Below are 17,416 nucleotides of genomic sequence, written 5' to 3' on the forward strand. Positions count from 1 at the left end.
AGGAGTAGTAGAGTCCAGAACATGCTTTGTATTTATGAACCATGAGTTAACAGGCAGTTCCATCATTTAAGCAGAGTCAGTAAGAGAAGATATATTCCAATGTTCAGCATGCTGATTTAATGCATGACAGTGGTATTATTGGATTAAAACTCGCTCAACGGAGGAAAGATTATTATTTTTTTTTTTTGGTGTCCCATGATTTTGATTGGACTTTATTTAGAGTTATTACCCTGGGACAGAAGGGGGGGGGGTGTAGCAGAGTTTCCTTGTACATATGTTAGACTATGTGACCTCCTGTCCTGTAAGGTGTGCAAGTTGTGTGGATTGTTGGTTCGTGAACCCTGTACTGTTTAAACCTGAGACTTTTGGTGCTGTCGGGTGTGCACGTTGTGTGCAGTAAGCGGTTATATACCCTGTGCTGTTGTGCCTGAGAACTTCAGTCCTGTCAGGTGTGCAGGTGGTGTGTGTTGAGGGGTCGTGTACCCAGTGCTGTTGTACCTAAGACCTTCAGTCCTGTCAGGTGTGCAAGTTGTATGCATTGTGGGGTTGTGTACCCTGTGTTGTTGCACCTGAGACCTTCAGTTCTGTCAGGTGTGCAAGTTGCATACATTGAGGGGTTATGTTATGTTATGTTATGTTATTTGTTTCTTTTATAGTGCACGGCTACTCCATAGAGTGTCCCGGCGCTTTATTGAAAACCAGTCGCAGAGTAACACAACACAATACTGCAAAAGGGAGCAACAGAAATAAGGAAAAAAACAAGCTACTGAGCGAAAAGCCAAGTTTTGAGGCCCTTCCGAAAGGTCAACAGATTAGCGGTACTGCGTAGTGCCAAAGGCAGCGTGTTCCAAGTCTGTGCCGCCAACAGCCTGAAAGAGCGACCCCCGATATGGACCTTCTTTACTCGAGGTACCACCGCAAAGAACAGTGATTCGGACCTCAGAGATCGGGTCGACTGATAAAAAGCAATACTCCTCTGAAGATATTTAGCTCCCGAGGCATGGAGGGCCTTATGGGCCAAGGTCAAGGCCTTAAAAACTATCCGCTTCCGGATAGGCAGCCAATGGAGCGACTGCAGGAGGCCTGAGACTCTGGCGCGTCTGTAGAGGCCAAAAATGGCCCTCGCGGCCGAGTTCTGGACGACTTGCAGACGTTGCAAAAGATATTCCGGCAAGCCAAGATACAGGACGTTGGAATAGTCCAATCTCGAGCCGATTAAGGCCTGCACCGTCATCTTCCTATGGTCTTCTGAGAGCAGAGGAAGAAACTTACGGAGCATCCTCAGGAGGCCAAAACATATTCCTGAAAGACCAAGAATCTGAGATCTTAGCGTCAGATCAATATCCAACTTAATCCCTAGATTCTTGGCTAGCTGGGATGAATGCGCTGGAGGAAACATGTTGACAGGCCACCATTCCTGCCATTCTGGATCGTATGGGCAGCCGAAGAAGAGTACCTCCAACTTGTCTGAGTTGCACTTGAGGCTGTTAAGCTGGAACCATTTAAAAACAGCCCCAAGGCACTCACGGATACTCTCCCCATCAAAATGTTCTCCTTTCCTGCAAGTAAAGAGGAGCTGGGTATCGTCGGCATAGGATACGATCTGGGCCCATAGGACTCCGCCAATGCCGCCAGAGGGGTCATAAAGATGTTAAAAAGAGTCGGGCTCAACACAGATCCCTGTGGAACTCCGACTCCCAAAGGCGGCATCTCGGCGGAATTGGGTGAGGCCCAGACCGTTTGTCGGCGGTCAGCCAGGAATGATGTGAACCAGCTATGCACTGTCCCCCTCAGACCGATCTCATAGAGTCTGGTGAGGAGAACCTCATGGGGGACGGTGTCAAAGGCCGCCGACAAATCCAACATTACGAGCATAGCTTTGCCGCCCAAATCCAACTCCTCTTTAATGGCCTCAGACACCTCCAACAGCGCCGTCTCGGTGCTTAGGTTGGGGCGGAAGCCCGATTGAGTGGAGTGCAGCAAATTGTGAGACTCCAAGAAATTGGACAGCACGACATGAACCTGCTTGAACCTGCTTCTCCAAGATCTTTGACAACGCAGGGAGGAGAGAGATTGGCCTATAGTTGACCAGGGCCTCCGGGTCTAAACCCGGCTTCTTAAGAAGGGGAATGACCATTGCCTGCTTCCAGGCCTGCGGTACCACCCCTCGGCTCAAGGCAAGATTCAAGACTGGGTTTGCAAACGGGTTTACAACATCAGCCATTTTCGCCAGGAATTTGGCAGGGCATGGGTCAAGAGGCGACCCGGATTTCAGATTGGCCATGAGTGCCAATGACAAAGGAACTGAAATAGGCGGGAAATCTGCCAGGACTGGACCCGAAAAGGCCAAAGGGCCTGACCCATCTTCCAGGCTGGGTGCTTCGACCACCCTCAAGGGAAAAGAATCCTGGATCGATTTAATCTTGATGGTAAAGAAATTAGGGAGAGCAGAAGCCCACAAGTCGGAGGGGGCAGCCTGAGTCAAATTCGTTCGAGGGGCTGTAAACTCCCTAACGATCGTAAAGATCTCCTTACACGAGTTAGAGGCAGCCTCTATCCTCCTAGCAAAATATCCTTTTTTCTCCAAGAGGATATCCCGATGGTAGGCCTTAACCATTGTCCTATAGGCCAGCCTGGCTGCTGGATCATACTGAGATCGCCAGGCCCTTTCAGCCACCTTGCACTGCCTTCGAGAAGCCGACAGTGCTTCGGTGAACCAAGGGGCCGAAACCCGTTTTGGTGTTAGTCGGGAAGCCGTCTCAGGGGCTAGGTCGTTCAGCCTATCCGTTAGCCACGCTTGCAGGGACTCTAAATCTCTTTCCAAATCTCCCGTGAAAGGGCAAGGATGATCGCGAGATGCCTGAGCCATCATCTCAGGAGTCACCCGATGAAACGCCCTAGGTGCTCGCCCCAGCTGCCTAGAGGGGGTGCTTGATGGTTTCTTTGTGCCTAGAACATGGAATTTGGCCAGCCTATGGTCTGACCAAAGCACTGGCAGAAGTGACATAACCTCAATGGGAGACGTGGAAAAAACCTGGTCCAAGGTATGACCCTTTTCGTGTGTAGGTCCGAAAAGGTAAGGCGCCAGGCCTAGGGGGGCCGTGATCTCAATTAATTTGATCGTATCAGGATCTGATCCCTCATCCATATGGAAGTTAAAATCCCCAGCCAGGATGCAGTGCTCCGCTCTCAAGGCCAGCGCAGAAATAGCCGACTGAAGCTCATCAGAAAAGAGGCCAGTCGGTCCGGGGGGCCTATAAACTAGAAGCCCTTTGAGAGACTGATGCGGCGCCAGGGCTATAGAGAAAGCGAGGGCTTCAGATCCAGTAATAGCATCCATGGGAATAATGGAACAAACGGCCAGTTCATTCACCACAAGTGCTACACCCCGCCCCTCCCATCCACTCGATCTTGCCTGAAGATATTATATTCTGGCGGGATTGCTATGGCTATGTCGGGATTAGACGAGTCCTCAAACCAAGTCTCTGTTAACATTAAACATAACGGCTTTTCAGCAGTCAGGAGATCATAAATATCCTGCGCATGCCTGCGTGCAGATCTAGTGTTTAAAAGCAAACAAAGATGCTTGACACTATCCTGCTCCCGATATGATAAAGTGGCCGGGGCATTATCTGGTACCCACCCACAGCCAGGGCATCGTCTCTTCCCCCTGTAACGATCCGGAAAAACTTTGTGACAACCACAGGGTATCTTAAGCAGAGACCGGAGCTCAAACGACGTGTAACTGATCCTAGTAGCATCCGACGAGGAAAATCCTGAAGATAGAGACCCGCCCGCCCCTCCGTTCGCCTCCGGGATGCTGACGGGCGCAGACGGGCTGGACTCTGGGGTGACTCCGGCAGTGATCCGGCGTTCCTGCTGCGCGTGACCGCTGCGCGTCAGCATGACTTCCTTAAGAGGAGGTCGAGCTTCCTAGGGCGCTAGAGCGTGGACTACACGCCCGCGTCCCTCCCTCACCTTGGAGATTTTAAAAATGCTTGCAAGTCAAGCAAATTGCACCACTGAGACGAGCAATGCGATGTGACCGCTCTGCTAAGGTCAGGTCTTCCTCTGAGAGTTCATTCAGCAAGGTTGTGTACCCTGTGCTGTTGTACCTGAGACCTTCAGTCCTGTCAGGTGTGCAAGTTGTGTGTGTTGTGGGGTCATGAACCTTGTACTGTTCTACCTGAGACCTCCATCCCGTCAAGTGTGCTATATGTGGCATGCGTTTTAGGGTCAAGTACTCTAGGGTTGAGTGTAGAATCTTTAGCGCTAAGTAGTACAAATCTTCCTAGTGTGTGCAGGAGGGGGTGAGTGAGACTGTTACACCTCAGTGGTGTCCTCAATTCTCCAAGTCCTGCATAATATTACAATGGGGTATTAAAATATATATATATATTTATCCAATAAAGTTCTCACCTTCCCCCACGGCTGGTTAAATGTCATAAATACATAAAAAAAAGTCAAAACACAGTGACAGAATTTCATAATAATATAGATGAACATCTTGAATAATTGATTTACATATCTGTGACAAATTCATAATAAATCTATAACCCCTCGGGGGATGATGGATTCCCTATCTCCTAAAGTGTCAAGAGTAATCTACATCATTATTACCTTTGAACTTTGATCTCGTACCCACTCGGCTATAGAAGCCAATATTCTCAAATCTTTTCGTCGTGTATGGATCCCTTTTTGCATATATATATTTTTTTTCAGGTTGTAGCCCACTAACAGCCTGACCAATCCTTGTTGGACTCCAGGCGGTCTAGGGTCCAACCAGACTGAAGCAAGTCAAAGCCTTAAAATTGCCATTGCAATAAAAAACTATTCATGTCCAATTCCCACCTGATTTGTTTCGGGTATTCCTAATAAGAAGACATAAGGTGATGAAATTACCTCTGTTTTTAATACCTCTAACAGAAATCTAGATATGTCATTTTTTTTATTTTTTAGCTCATCACAAGCAGCAAAGATATGTACAGTGTCTGCTTTCCATAAGCAGCACCGTGGGCAAAATGTCTCTTTGCACACCCCCATTTATCTATCTTATCAGTAGTATAATATAGAAAAAAGCAGGTCTTATAAAACTGTACGTGTAATCATGATGACATTAAGATGGATTGTGCCAGGTAAAATGCATGCACAAATGTATTATTCGATACTCCCACCTTCATTTGCCATTTTGGGGAATAGTTATCCATATTATCAGGCATACAGAGTTAAAACAGCCATAGATTCCAACGATTGAAATTGCTCTTCCTTTCAAAATTCTTTCAATTACTTTTATTCTCTTAAACCTGATTCAACCACCCCCTTTCTATAAGAGAAAATCCCTTACTTGAAGGAACTTAAAGAAGTCCTTCCAGTCAAATTTAAATACATTTTTCATCTCATCAAAAGATCGAAGCCCGGGGAGGGAAAAATAACATCCCACCTGATCAACCCCACCACTGATCCACTTCTTCATCGGAGAATCTCTAAAAAAACTATGACAGGTTAAACTTATTAGACAGGGGCATATGCAAAGATAACCTGCTGATTCCTAAACCTCCTCATGCTGTACTACAGGACTTAAATAAACTATAAAGAGTCAAAAATATAGAGCGCTTCAGGAATTTGTGTGTCATCCTTGTGCAGGGGCCATGCTAATCTTCTCTGTATAGTTGCAATTTTAGTATATGTGGCACAGAAGCAAGCACACAATGGGGGTCATTTTCATGTATTTGATATCATAGGATTGTTTTGCTATTCTTCTATTCTCAGCCCTTTCGATTTGCAATTAGTTAGCTTTAATTTGTATGTTTATTTGGTGCTTATGATATCAGATGGTGTGTATTTCCATCATACTTTGTTGTAATGTTATTAATTGTTTTCCCTTGGGGAAATAGATGTGTTGTGACTTGTAGTGTTACTTAGCATCCTTTCCCTTAGTTACCTGATTCCGACTGCTCAGCCAGCACAAATGTGATTTGTGTAGAATGTTATAATCCTTGATTATGTAGTGGAATGCTGGAGTGCCTGGTGTGGTTGAAAGAGACAGAGAGACAGTTGGAGCGTGTAGGCTGAGCAGCAAGGATGCTGCCCTGGTGGGGCTATTAGTTACTTACTTACCATCATAATAACCTGTAACTAAGCTTAATAAAACTTCTACTTATAAACTAAATAATGACCATGTCATGAGTGATTTCATAGGTGATGTCATCAGCAGTGCACTGTGGGGGCTTAAGTTATAGTTAACTCAGGTAACTGTAACTGTTACATTTCAATGGTTTTGTACGAGTCAATCTATTTCCTAACTACAACGTCCCTGTAAGTTTGTTTTTTTTCTGTGAATTTTTAAGGTTTTAAAAATCTAGTATATAGTTATCACGTTCCTGTAACCTTTGGTTTTTCAGTGAATTTCTAAGATTTTTTTAAATTGTATTTCCTAAATATCATCTGTTTTGTTTTAATGCTATCCCCTAACTGTAACCTCCTTGTAACCTTTGTTTTTTTCAGTGCATTTCTAAGGTTTTAAAAATTCTGTATCCTAACTATAACATTCCTGTAACCTTAGCTTTTTCAGTGAATTTCTAAGATTTTGAAACTACATTTTTTCACTATTTTGTCCTTTGTTTGTTTCAGAAATGTTTTAAGACTTTTTAAAATGTATTCTTTTAATTGTACTTACTATTTCACTTTAAGAATACATAATAACATGTTTATATAGTTCTCACTTTAAAATAAAATTCATTTTGTTTTTGTTTTTATATATTTTTTAATTTCCACATTGTAAAAAAGTATGTTTTTTCTATTTTTTATATATATATATATATATATATATATATATATATATATATATATATATATATATATAGTATTTTTTTTAAATTAGGAAACATTTGGACATTTTTCTTTTTGCTTTTTATACCTTCTACCACAGCGACAATAACAGTGGCTGCTGTCTGTACAAATATGGGGTACATGACCACCCATTGTTTACGCTGCCATATGCCAGTTGAACTGAATACATCTGTCACTGAGTATTTGGATGCAGTTGACAGTCATCCTTTTAAACTTTTTCTTATTTCAATTATAACATCCAATTTTTTTGCTCTATTTTGGAGCTTGAAAACAAGTTTGTTTAACTGCAACTAGTTTTGAAATAGTTCTGTACCATGTTTTTTGGATACATTCATTTTTTTAATAAAATAATAAACGTTTTTAAAAAAAAAAAGGTTTTTTTAGCACTTCACCAAGTAATCAAAAACCAGCTGTATTTCTCCTTTTATTTCTTTACTGTATATATGGTATATAAGTGTCTTTGTGGGTGTATTAGTGTATGTATGAGTGAGTCTTGGGTTATCTGTGGGTGTGTATGAGTGAGTGTCTGAGCGAATCAGTGACATGAGTTTGTGCATGGACGTATCAGTGTATGGATCAGTGTGACTCCTGGTGTCTAGGCTATGTATGAGTGAGTGTCTTAGTTAGTCAGTGACTGCATCACTCTATGCATAGATGTGTCAGTTTGATTCTTTGGGCCACTTGCTGTCTGAGTGTATGGATGAGTAAGTGTGTCAGTGAATGCATCAGGGTGTGATTTGGTGTGTCAGTATATGTATGAGTGTGCCAGAGTATCTGAGTGTATGGGTGAGTGAGTACCTGAGTGTGTCAGTGAATGCATCAGAGTATTTGCTTGGCTGTGTCAGTATATATATATATAAGTGTGTCCTGGGGTATCTGAGTGTATGTAGGTGTGAATGTCTGAGTGAGTCACTAAATGCATTAGTGTGAGCTTGGGTGTGTCAGTGTATCTATGAGTATGTCCTCTGTTGTCTGAGTGTATGTATCGGTGAGTCTCTGAGAAAGTCAGTGAATGTATCAGTGTATTGAATTGCTCTGTCAGTACATGAATGAGCGTGAGCTGGGGTTTCTGACTGTATGTATGAGTGAATGACTGCGTAAATCAGTAAATACATTAGTGTGTCCATGCTGTTTCATTATATGTATGAGTGTGTCCTGGGATGTCTCAGTGTATGTATGAGTGAGTGTCTGAGTCAGACAGTGAATGCATCAGTGTGTGATTGAGTGTTCCAGTATATGTATGAGCAGCCGCAGTCTGTGCAGGTAACAGCAGTGGGGCCGCTTAAGGGAGATTTAAGGGATGGTGCAGAGGAAAAATTAAATAAATAATTAATTTTCTCTTTGCATCGTCCCTCAAAATATCCCCTTACCTGGCCCCACTTCTGGGATGTTTGAGTGTAAGTATCAGTCAGTGTGCAAGTGATTCAGTAAGTGTATGAGTGTGTGTAGGTTTGTTAGGTTTAAGTATCAGTGTGTGACAGGGTATATGAGTGTATACCTGGGTGTTTCAGTAAATACAACTGTGTCTACCTGGATGTGTGACGGTATACATTCGCATGTGCCTGTCTATGAATTAGTGTGTACCTGGGAGTGTGAGTGTATGCATGAGGCTGGTACTGGGTATGCAAGTCTATGTTTCAATCTGTCTCCGTTTTGCAGTGTATACATAAGTATAAAGTTGGGTGTAGAAATGCATACCATCATTATGTGCATGGATGCATCAGTAACTGTATTGGTGTTGGCTTGAGTTTGTCACTATATGCAGTAATGTCTGACTTCGTCTTTTACTGGATGTTTTGTAAAGGGTAAAGATCTAATTAGCCACCTTTATGCAATATATGTATCCAATGATCTGTGGTAAAAGAAAGAAAATATAATATAGTATTATATGTCATAATTTTGGATAGTAAAGTTTGAGTTTCTGCAATAGAAATGTTCATGTTATTAATAAAACATCATACAGGAACAACATTGGAAAGCATTTATAAATTTAATTTAAACATTTTATTTTCCCTTTTTTGCTGTTCTCAGCTTTCATACTTGTACACTGGTTATGGTTTACTACATGAATCTTCATTCTTGAACATCAGGGAAAAACAATCACTTAGACTGTAGAAAACATCCCAGAACTGCACAGTATGGCACTATAAATAAGTAACTATATGCATTGCACTCACTAGAACTAACAATACATTATTTTATCTACAGCCACTGAATTAATCTGAAGAAATATATTCGATTTTTTTTATGATCTTGCAGTAGTCCATTTCTCAAAATAGATATAAATCATATTTGAATATTAGAAACCGTTTGAAGACATCACCCCTTGTAGGCTGAATGCTGCCTGAAAAACTAATGATCCATGAAGAACAAACACTGTATAACACTTTATAAACAGTAATCCTCCTGAGACCTTTGGTTGAAGAAAGAAGAGGTATGAATGTTGAGGTTTGAAAGGCAGGTTTTGTTTCAAAGTAAGCTTGCTGTCATTGCATTCCGCCCATCCACTTGCACTTCTTAAATACACAGTGTAGTGTCCTGAAGTTATGCAAAGTAATTCATTGAAGATGATAGCCACTGTAATGTACGCTCTTCCACAAATTGAAATTTGTCCCGCTTTGAAGTTTGTAATTTCCATTTCCATTTTTGATCCATCTGCTCTGCATCATTATAGCATTAGTATAATGTATTTCCCAGTTCTCTGTATTTGCAATGTAGAAATATAATCTGATCTATAATTTGGGTAGGTCATATCTTGGCGAGCCTTTTTGATCAGTCTGTCAAAAGGCACAGTTTTAGAATCCGATAATGTTAAGTTGAGAAATCATTCAGAATTGATTTGAGTGGTAGATGTGAAAGAGCAATTTTCACAGTCATGTTTCCATTTGTAACTCAGTCCAAATAAGTAATCAATATTTACTTCTTCTTCTTCCAAAACTCCAAGGATTATCATTATAAATGTTTGTGCATTTTGTTGCATTTTTAGAGTAAATATTTGTGATCTGCTACACGTATCTAAAAGTTCTCTAATGCCTAAAGCAGTGTGTATTACAGTTTTGTCACTGGGCAAACGGAGAAAATGATACAGTGCAGAGCGCATTCTCTTAGCTGTGCTTTGTTGAATTTGATTTACAAGATGTGGTAAATGAAACCGTACATTGCGAATAACATTTGCATAGCTTTTGACACCTAAACAATTTTCCAACAGGTATCCTACATCTCCCTCATTTTCCACTTTTTTCTTCTTAACGCCTTCTAGCTTGTCCTTTGTTTCCTTTCTTTTCTTGAACATCCGTCAACTCTCTTATAAGCTCCTGTTTTGGACAGATTATCCTTTTCACATAAATAGAATACTGACCGTAATGAGGAGATTATAGACTTCTTAACCAAAGGGATTCTCTTACACAGCTTGCATTAGTACTAACTGTTTTATCATTAAATTCAACTAAAAACTAACAGGACAATGTTCTAACTCAGGAAAATGCTACACAAGACAAACCTTCTTTAAATATTGGACCTCCAACAATAATAAAAGCTACATCTACACTTAATATCTTGAGATTGATGTACAGTTACAGATACTGGAAACTGTTTCAGCCACACATATAAGTCCTTCACAAGCAAAAAACATACAATTTATTGGCCAATCTGCTTCACATCATCAATCTGATAAAGGTGTATGGATAAATACTCAACCTGATCCATATTTGGAAATTTATGAAATCAATAACTTTGCTCATAGCAGTGTTTACTAACCCTTCCTCCACATTTAAATGACTCAACATTTTTTACATGGTATAAACACTTTTCTAATCCTACAGTCTTGACACAGACTTATCTAAAGAATCCAATTTTGCTTGTAGCTTCTCAGGTGGTAGTATTGTTACTACCTGGTGATCCATCTTCTGTAACTGTTCGTTGAAGTTGGAGCACTTTTGAAGAGTAGGCATTAAACATACTATGGAGTTGTCTTTATCAATGAAATCATTTATTAGGTGTGCTGCAGTGTTGTCAGATGAAAATAGTTTCTTTGTATGTCAAATTTTCAGAGCACATTTCCTCTCTTTTGTCAGAACTCCTACTTCCTCAGGATTTCTCCACATTCCACATCGGTTTCTTGATGCACATTCTTCACTAGTTGTATTTGAGGTTTAGTAAAATATTTACACTGCCAAAACTTCTCAAAGGTTTTCTTGTGTCATTTTAGAGAAGTGTCTTGAAAGCAGGCTGTCTTTTGGCAGGGGTAAGTTGCAGTAGGTCACCGAAGACAATTAAATGTTTCCCCCCACCTACACTTCATAGTCAGTTCTTAAAATCAGCTGCATTCTTAAGTATATGGAGGCAAGCATTATGTTCGAAACCATACTCACGTCATAGATGATTAAAAGCTTTAGTTCCTTCAATTCTCTGGGCACCTCAAGACAAGCTTCACCAGGTAACTTCTAGAAATCCGTTTTATTGTCATGTTCAACAGATAGCAGAAGGAGTCAGTGTAAAGTAATTCCTTTAATGTTGTGTGCAGCTAATTCACTTGGTGCTGTTATTACACATGAAAATTTGATTCTGTAGTCTTGTGTAGGTAAGCGGTGAGAACTTTAATTAGAAAGGATTTTTCAGTGCCAGCGTGACCACTGATTTATAGTTGTATTTGCTCAAATGAAGAGCATTTGCATTCTTCTAATGCGGAAATCCATGCTCTATTTATCTTTTACTTCAATATAAATGTATTTTAAAGTGTTCAAAATCCACACTTTCCTCTTTTGTTTTTTCCATTGCAATGTCCACCTCACACACGGCTATAGCTGCTTTATTTTGAATAACTAGTTGTCCAAGTGGATCTTGATTCAGTGGTCCATAACTTTAGCTGATTTGTGAACTGTCTTTAGCTACCCCAGCAGCAGTTTCTTTCTGTTCCATCTCATCTTTCAATATTTGCTAGTAGTAAAAGACTGGACATTGAATGATGTATTTTACAGCATTAAAAGAGTCTTTGTACCAGTCGTAGTTCTGATTCAGTACACCAGGGCTTGAACAGTTGCAGAAGAGCCAAGTTGAAAAACGCTCTTCTGTCAGCAGATTAGCAACTTAGTTTTCCGTGTTTAACTACATTTCCTTTGCTATGTCTCACCAAACAACAGTCACATCCAACTACAGATTATTATCATTCCTGTATATTTTCTGTCACAATTCTTTTCTATCTGTAGTATTGACATACTCTATAAAGGCACATGTCTTCAAGATGTGGACTCCTTCTTGGATAGTATGAATCCAACCAATGTCCCATCACAATGTCCGTACTTCAGGGTCAAACTCTGCTAGATACTTAATTTCTGGGAAAGACTTTAACACTTTATTACGTGTACTTGCTAGCCCTAGACTTACCTAAACAATGCCCCTTGACTTTGAGGAGCACACTTGCCAATCTGAGCTTGTCACAGCACTCTTAGGAGCCCTTATCACTATGAGAAAGCATTTTCATACTAAAGCTGTACAATTTCATAGAAAGAGTGATTTCTGCAGAAATGTCCTCCCGCATCTCCTTTATCTCTATCTTCTATAATTTTGTAATGCATGAAGTGATGTACCGAGCAACAGCAATGAAGTTATCTGCAACAAATTCTCGATCAATATTTGCATTGCACATCTTCAGAATCACAGGTTTGAAGTCATTAACATACTTGGATGCCTCAGTTCTTCAGAGGTTGTATGTCTTTTTGGTCATTTCCATGTCAACCCCGCAACCAGAACCCTACACCGATGGATCTCCAACAGCACCAACACAATAGCCCCCTCAAGAAAAACAACAACACCCACGCCAAGAAAGCCAGTTGGTTTACCACTGAACTTCGAGAGTCCAGACGCACTTGTCGCCGCCTCGAAAAGGCCTGGAGGAACACCAAATCCACAGAAGCCCACAACAACTTCAGAGCTGCAACCAACGCCCACCACCAACTCATCAGAAAAATGAGGAAAAAAGCGATTGAAGACAGAATCTCCAGTCACGCACACAACAGCAAAGAACTCTTCAACATCATCAAGGAGTTCGCCCAACCCACCAGCGAGTCCATCGATATCCCTCCCTCACAAGACCTCTGCGACAAACTCAGCACCTTTTTCCACCACAAAATCAAGAGCATCTACAACAACTTTGAAGAAGACAACCAACACACTGAACCTCACCAACTACCCCCAACACCCTGAAGCCTCCGATCGACAACTGGACAGCCCTTACCACTGAAGACACACTGAAGACAATTAAGTCAATCCACTATGGGGCCCCACGGACCCCTGTCCCCAACACATTTTCAACAGAGTTGCTGACACCATCGCACCTATCCTCTGTCACACCAATAAGCGCTCCCTGGCAACTGCCACGTTCCCCGATGACTGGAAACACGCCAAAGTCAGCCCCCTCCTGAAGAAATCCTCGGTGGACCCCACCAATCTCAAACACTGCTGACCCAACACCTGCTCCCGTTCCCAGCGAAAGTCATCGAGGGAGCCATCAACAGCCAACTCGCCACATTCATCGAAGAGCACAACATCCTCGACTACTCCAAGTCCGGTTCAGAAAAAAACACAGTATTGAAACCACCCTCCTCGCAGCAAAAGACGACATCTGCACCCTACTGGACAAAGGAGAAAGCACAGCCCCCATCCTCCTTGACCTCTCAGCGGCGTTTGACACAGTCTCTCACCGCACCCTAATACGCAGAGTCCTTGACACAGGGATCCAAGACAATTCCCTCACCTGTATCCGCTCCTTCTTCTCCAGCGCAACGCAGTGGGTCAGATTCCCCCCTTTCCTTTTGGACCCTATACCTACCATCTGTAGAGTCCTCCAGGGGTCCTCCCTCAGCCCTCCACTCTTCAACGTCTACATGGCTCTGCTCGCCCCCATCGTCAGAACCTACGGACTCAACATTGTGTGATAGGCAGATGCCCAACTCATCCTCTCACTATCCAACGAACCAAATACCGCCAGACACAATTTTCGAGAAGGCATGGAAGCCATCGCCAAATGGATGAAAAACAGCTACCTGCAACTAAACACCAACAAAATAGAAGTACTCATCATGGACCCAAACCCCAATGCCTGGAAAGACACCTGGTGGCACCCCGCCCTCGGAAGTCCGGCCACCCCCATGGACCACGCACGCAACCTGGGAATCATCCTGGACTCTGAGCTCAAAATGGACCTCCAGATCAACTCCGTCTTGTCCTCCTGCTTCGACATCCTGCGCCTCCTATGTAAGACCTTCAAATGGATCCCCTCAAACACAGAAAGACCATCACTAATGCCCTAGTCACCAGCAGACTCGACTACGGCAACCCACTCTACACCGGAATAAACAAAAATCCCCTGCAAGTTACAGAACATCCAGAATGCCGCCACAAGACTATTCCTTGACATGCCAAGACACTGCCACATCTCCCAGCACCTGCACACACTCCACCAGCTCCCTATCGAAGCTAGAGTCACCTTCAAGATGCTCACCCACGCCCACAAGGCCCTCCATGACACCGGAACAGCATACCTCAACGGCCAACTCAAATTCCACGCACCCCAGAGGACCCTATGATCAGCCCAGCTCTCCTACACTGTGGTTCCCCACACCAGAAAGACCAGATCGGGAGGCCGCTCCTTCTCCTTCCACGGGCCTGAGCCTGGAACCCCCTTCCGACAGACAACATCGCTCTCCATCTTTGCAAGAAACCTCAAAACCTGGCTCCTTGACAGACCCCCCCTTGATGGACTGGAGCCTGCCAACCCCCCACCCAGCACCTTGAGACCCTTTGGGTGAGTAGTTGCACTTAACAAACGCCTGATTGATTGATTGATTGTATGTCTGACTGCAGACATATAGCTTTTCACTCTTCCTTGAGATATGAGAGGCCGTGAAATTCCAAATCGACATCCTGTATAAAGTTTTCCTGTCCATCTGTATTTCCAAGGCCCTTACTTCCCATATCTATGAGCTTGAAAGTGTAGAACTTGTTGTCAAGCCCTTTCACCATCCTCTTTTGGGATGACCCATGTCACATACTGTTCTATGAAAGGCGAGACAGACTCATCACTGTCAGTTCCAAACTTCAGTACATCTTTTATCCATAACAGCATATGAATATGAGGATCACCTCTTGCTTGGTATTCTTTTTGCCTAAAGAAATTTGGTATTTAACCAAGGGGAGGATTAGTATTGTTGAAGATGAGATATATCATGGCTTCAAACCTGTAGTTAAAATATCTGAAACTATTAGCGGGTTCCAAGGAGCAAAGTTCTCCCGCTGTCTTCACTGTGGTGCCTTTAATGTCAGAGCTCGCTTCTCACAAAAATTCAAGCAAGTCATCCCAGGAATACTCAGCACAAATGAGTCCTAGATTCTCAAATGTTTAGTATCGGGTTAGTGTTTCTTTTTTAATGCTAACCTTGCGCTAAAACTTTTTGGGGATTCACAAACCAACTCAAATTGGTATTTGCATTGGTTTATATGCAAAACTAACGCAAAGTAGTGCGAAAGGCTACTTTGCATTACTTTGCATCAAGGGGGCATTACATGAGTAGTGCATGGGCGTACCCGTGCTCCCGCCCATGATTTTTGATGCTAAACTCTATCCTCAAACATCCGTAGAAAAGGTTTAGCACCAAGAATTAACCCCACTGAAAAGTAGGCATTCTACGGAGAAATGTTTTCATTTCTCAATGCTTTTCTGACTTTGCAGGTGAACTGCACTGTACAGCACACATACAAAGTAGGACACACTTTTTCCAGGTCTAAGCATAGTATTTTGTACAGCAAGGTTACCCTTTTTGTACAAAACCTATGTTAAACTCAAGCACATACCATAGCGCTATGGTACTGAGGTGTGTGCATGGTGCTCGGCAGCTCAAATCAGCACCGAGTCTAGGGAGAGGAGAGGAGTGAGCTATTTCTATGAAAATATGGTACCCTCCTGCTCCCTGGCTGTCACACAATGCATCACAGCATCTTTAGGTGCAGTGCTGCGATGCCTGCCATCCTATAGAATCTGGGCCTGAGAGTCAGAAACTAAGTAGGTGCACCTAGATTTCTCGAAATTCATTTCAGTTCTCCATGATGGCGATGCCAATACTCATTGGTGCCACGATGGCAAGCCATCAAATTAATCAAGATGTTTTCCAAGTTTGTGTCCTTCTCATGAACTCTGTCAATGAATTCCCTTGCAGACAGATTTTTAAGATCAACTCCTGTCTTAAGTATAAGGTTAACAGGATATGCTACTCCAGATACGTCACTCTCAAAGAGAAGATGAAAAATGTCTGGAAGGCATTGGTGAGATCTTGGATCGTCTCAATATAATCGTGTTGACCTGTATTCAGCTTCTAGCCTTTGTAAGATCACAGCGGCCACCTGGGAAACAGCTGGGGAAAACAGCGAGCCTCTAAGGTTTCCCCACACACTCATGGGAGCTCCTTTTTTCCTGTTTCATGTGAAAGAGAACCGACAATTTCTTTAGAATGCTGGGGATAGATGCTATAGTATTCATAAACTTCTGAACTCAATTGATCCACCTTTTCAATCTGACCACTTGATGGCAATATTTCTTCGTCCATGTGTGTTATATCTTGAACATCAGCATTTGTATAATAAATAATATTTTCTAACTGATCTAATTTAGATTTTTTCACTTTTCTAACACAAACTCTTGCCATATTTTTTTGCTCCTTAGTAGGGACACCATTTACTAGAATAATAAGTGGTTCATCAAAATCTGTCTGCACCCCTATAGTTTCAATATTTTTTTTTAATTCTAATGGCAAGTACGCTACTCTAACTTTAAGACTTTTCAGAAGCTCTGTTAGAGCTAATCTCCCAGTTTTAGGTTTCATACCCAGTATAGTGTGGAAATGCATTATAGAAGAATTGCATTGTAGAAGAATTAATTTGTAAACATTCAAATCTCAAAGTTCTTATGGAAATGAAACGAATTCTAACTTTTTTTATTTATTTTTTAAGTCCTCATACTATCTCCAATCACAAGTAGCCGGCACCTTAGATAGCGTACTGTGGCTGTCGCTCATCAATCGAATTGGACCTTCTTCTTCTTGCAGATATGTTGTTGGGCTATTTCGTATTCCTTTAACTTCCATGCCAACTGCTATAAGAAGATGTAATCATTGGACCGATCGGTACCGAAAAGAAACAAAGACAGGAGGGTTTGACCTTCTGAGAGCAAACCTGTGTATCTTATCGTTCGATTCCCCCCTTATTTCTTGTCCTCTCGCCTGTCCATCTTCTCAAAATAGGCCACTGAGTTCCTCCAAGCGTTCCATACGGGGGAAATACTTTGGGTCCACAATTTACACCTCTCCTTTCTTGCAATCAATATAAAATAGAACATAACATTTCTCTGTTTATTGTTCAGATTTGAGCCCCACACATCTTGTTGCCTGATCCCAAACATAATCAGGATAGTGCTTGCCAAGTTCATCCGATATGGTCTTATCCACAGCTGACCAAAAGCCTTCCAAAATCTGTTCAAGCGATGAACATGTGCACGTCGTTCGCATCGTTACTCCCACAC

General features: G+C 42.2%; 1 protein-coding gene and 1 non-coding gene across 3 annotated transcripts in view; both read right to left on the bottom strand.

Annotated features, from left to right (window-relative positions):
• The window catches only part of GABRB1 (gamma-aminobutyric acid type A receptor subunit beta1), a 1,683,231-nt gene that overhangs the window by 1,336,556 nt on the left and 329,259 nt on the right, over positions 1-17,416 (bottom strand). The gene's annotated exons all lie outside the window — the stretch shown is intronic.
• Positions 5,599-5,705, bottom strand: LOC144822003 (U6 spliceosomal RNA). Its single transcript, XR_013608515.1, has one exon. It is a non-coding gene; the product is annotated as a U6 spliceosomal RNA (small nuclear RNA).

Source organism: Lissotriton helveticus, chromosome 2_2 (genome assembly GCF_964261635.1).
Source record: "Lissotriton helveticus chromosome 2_2, aLisHel1.1, whole genome shotgun sequence".
NCBI lineage: Eukaryota > Metazoa > Chordata > Amphibia > Caudata > Salamandridae > Lissotriton > Lissotriton helveticus.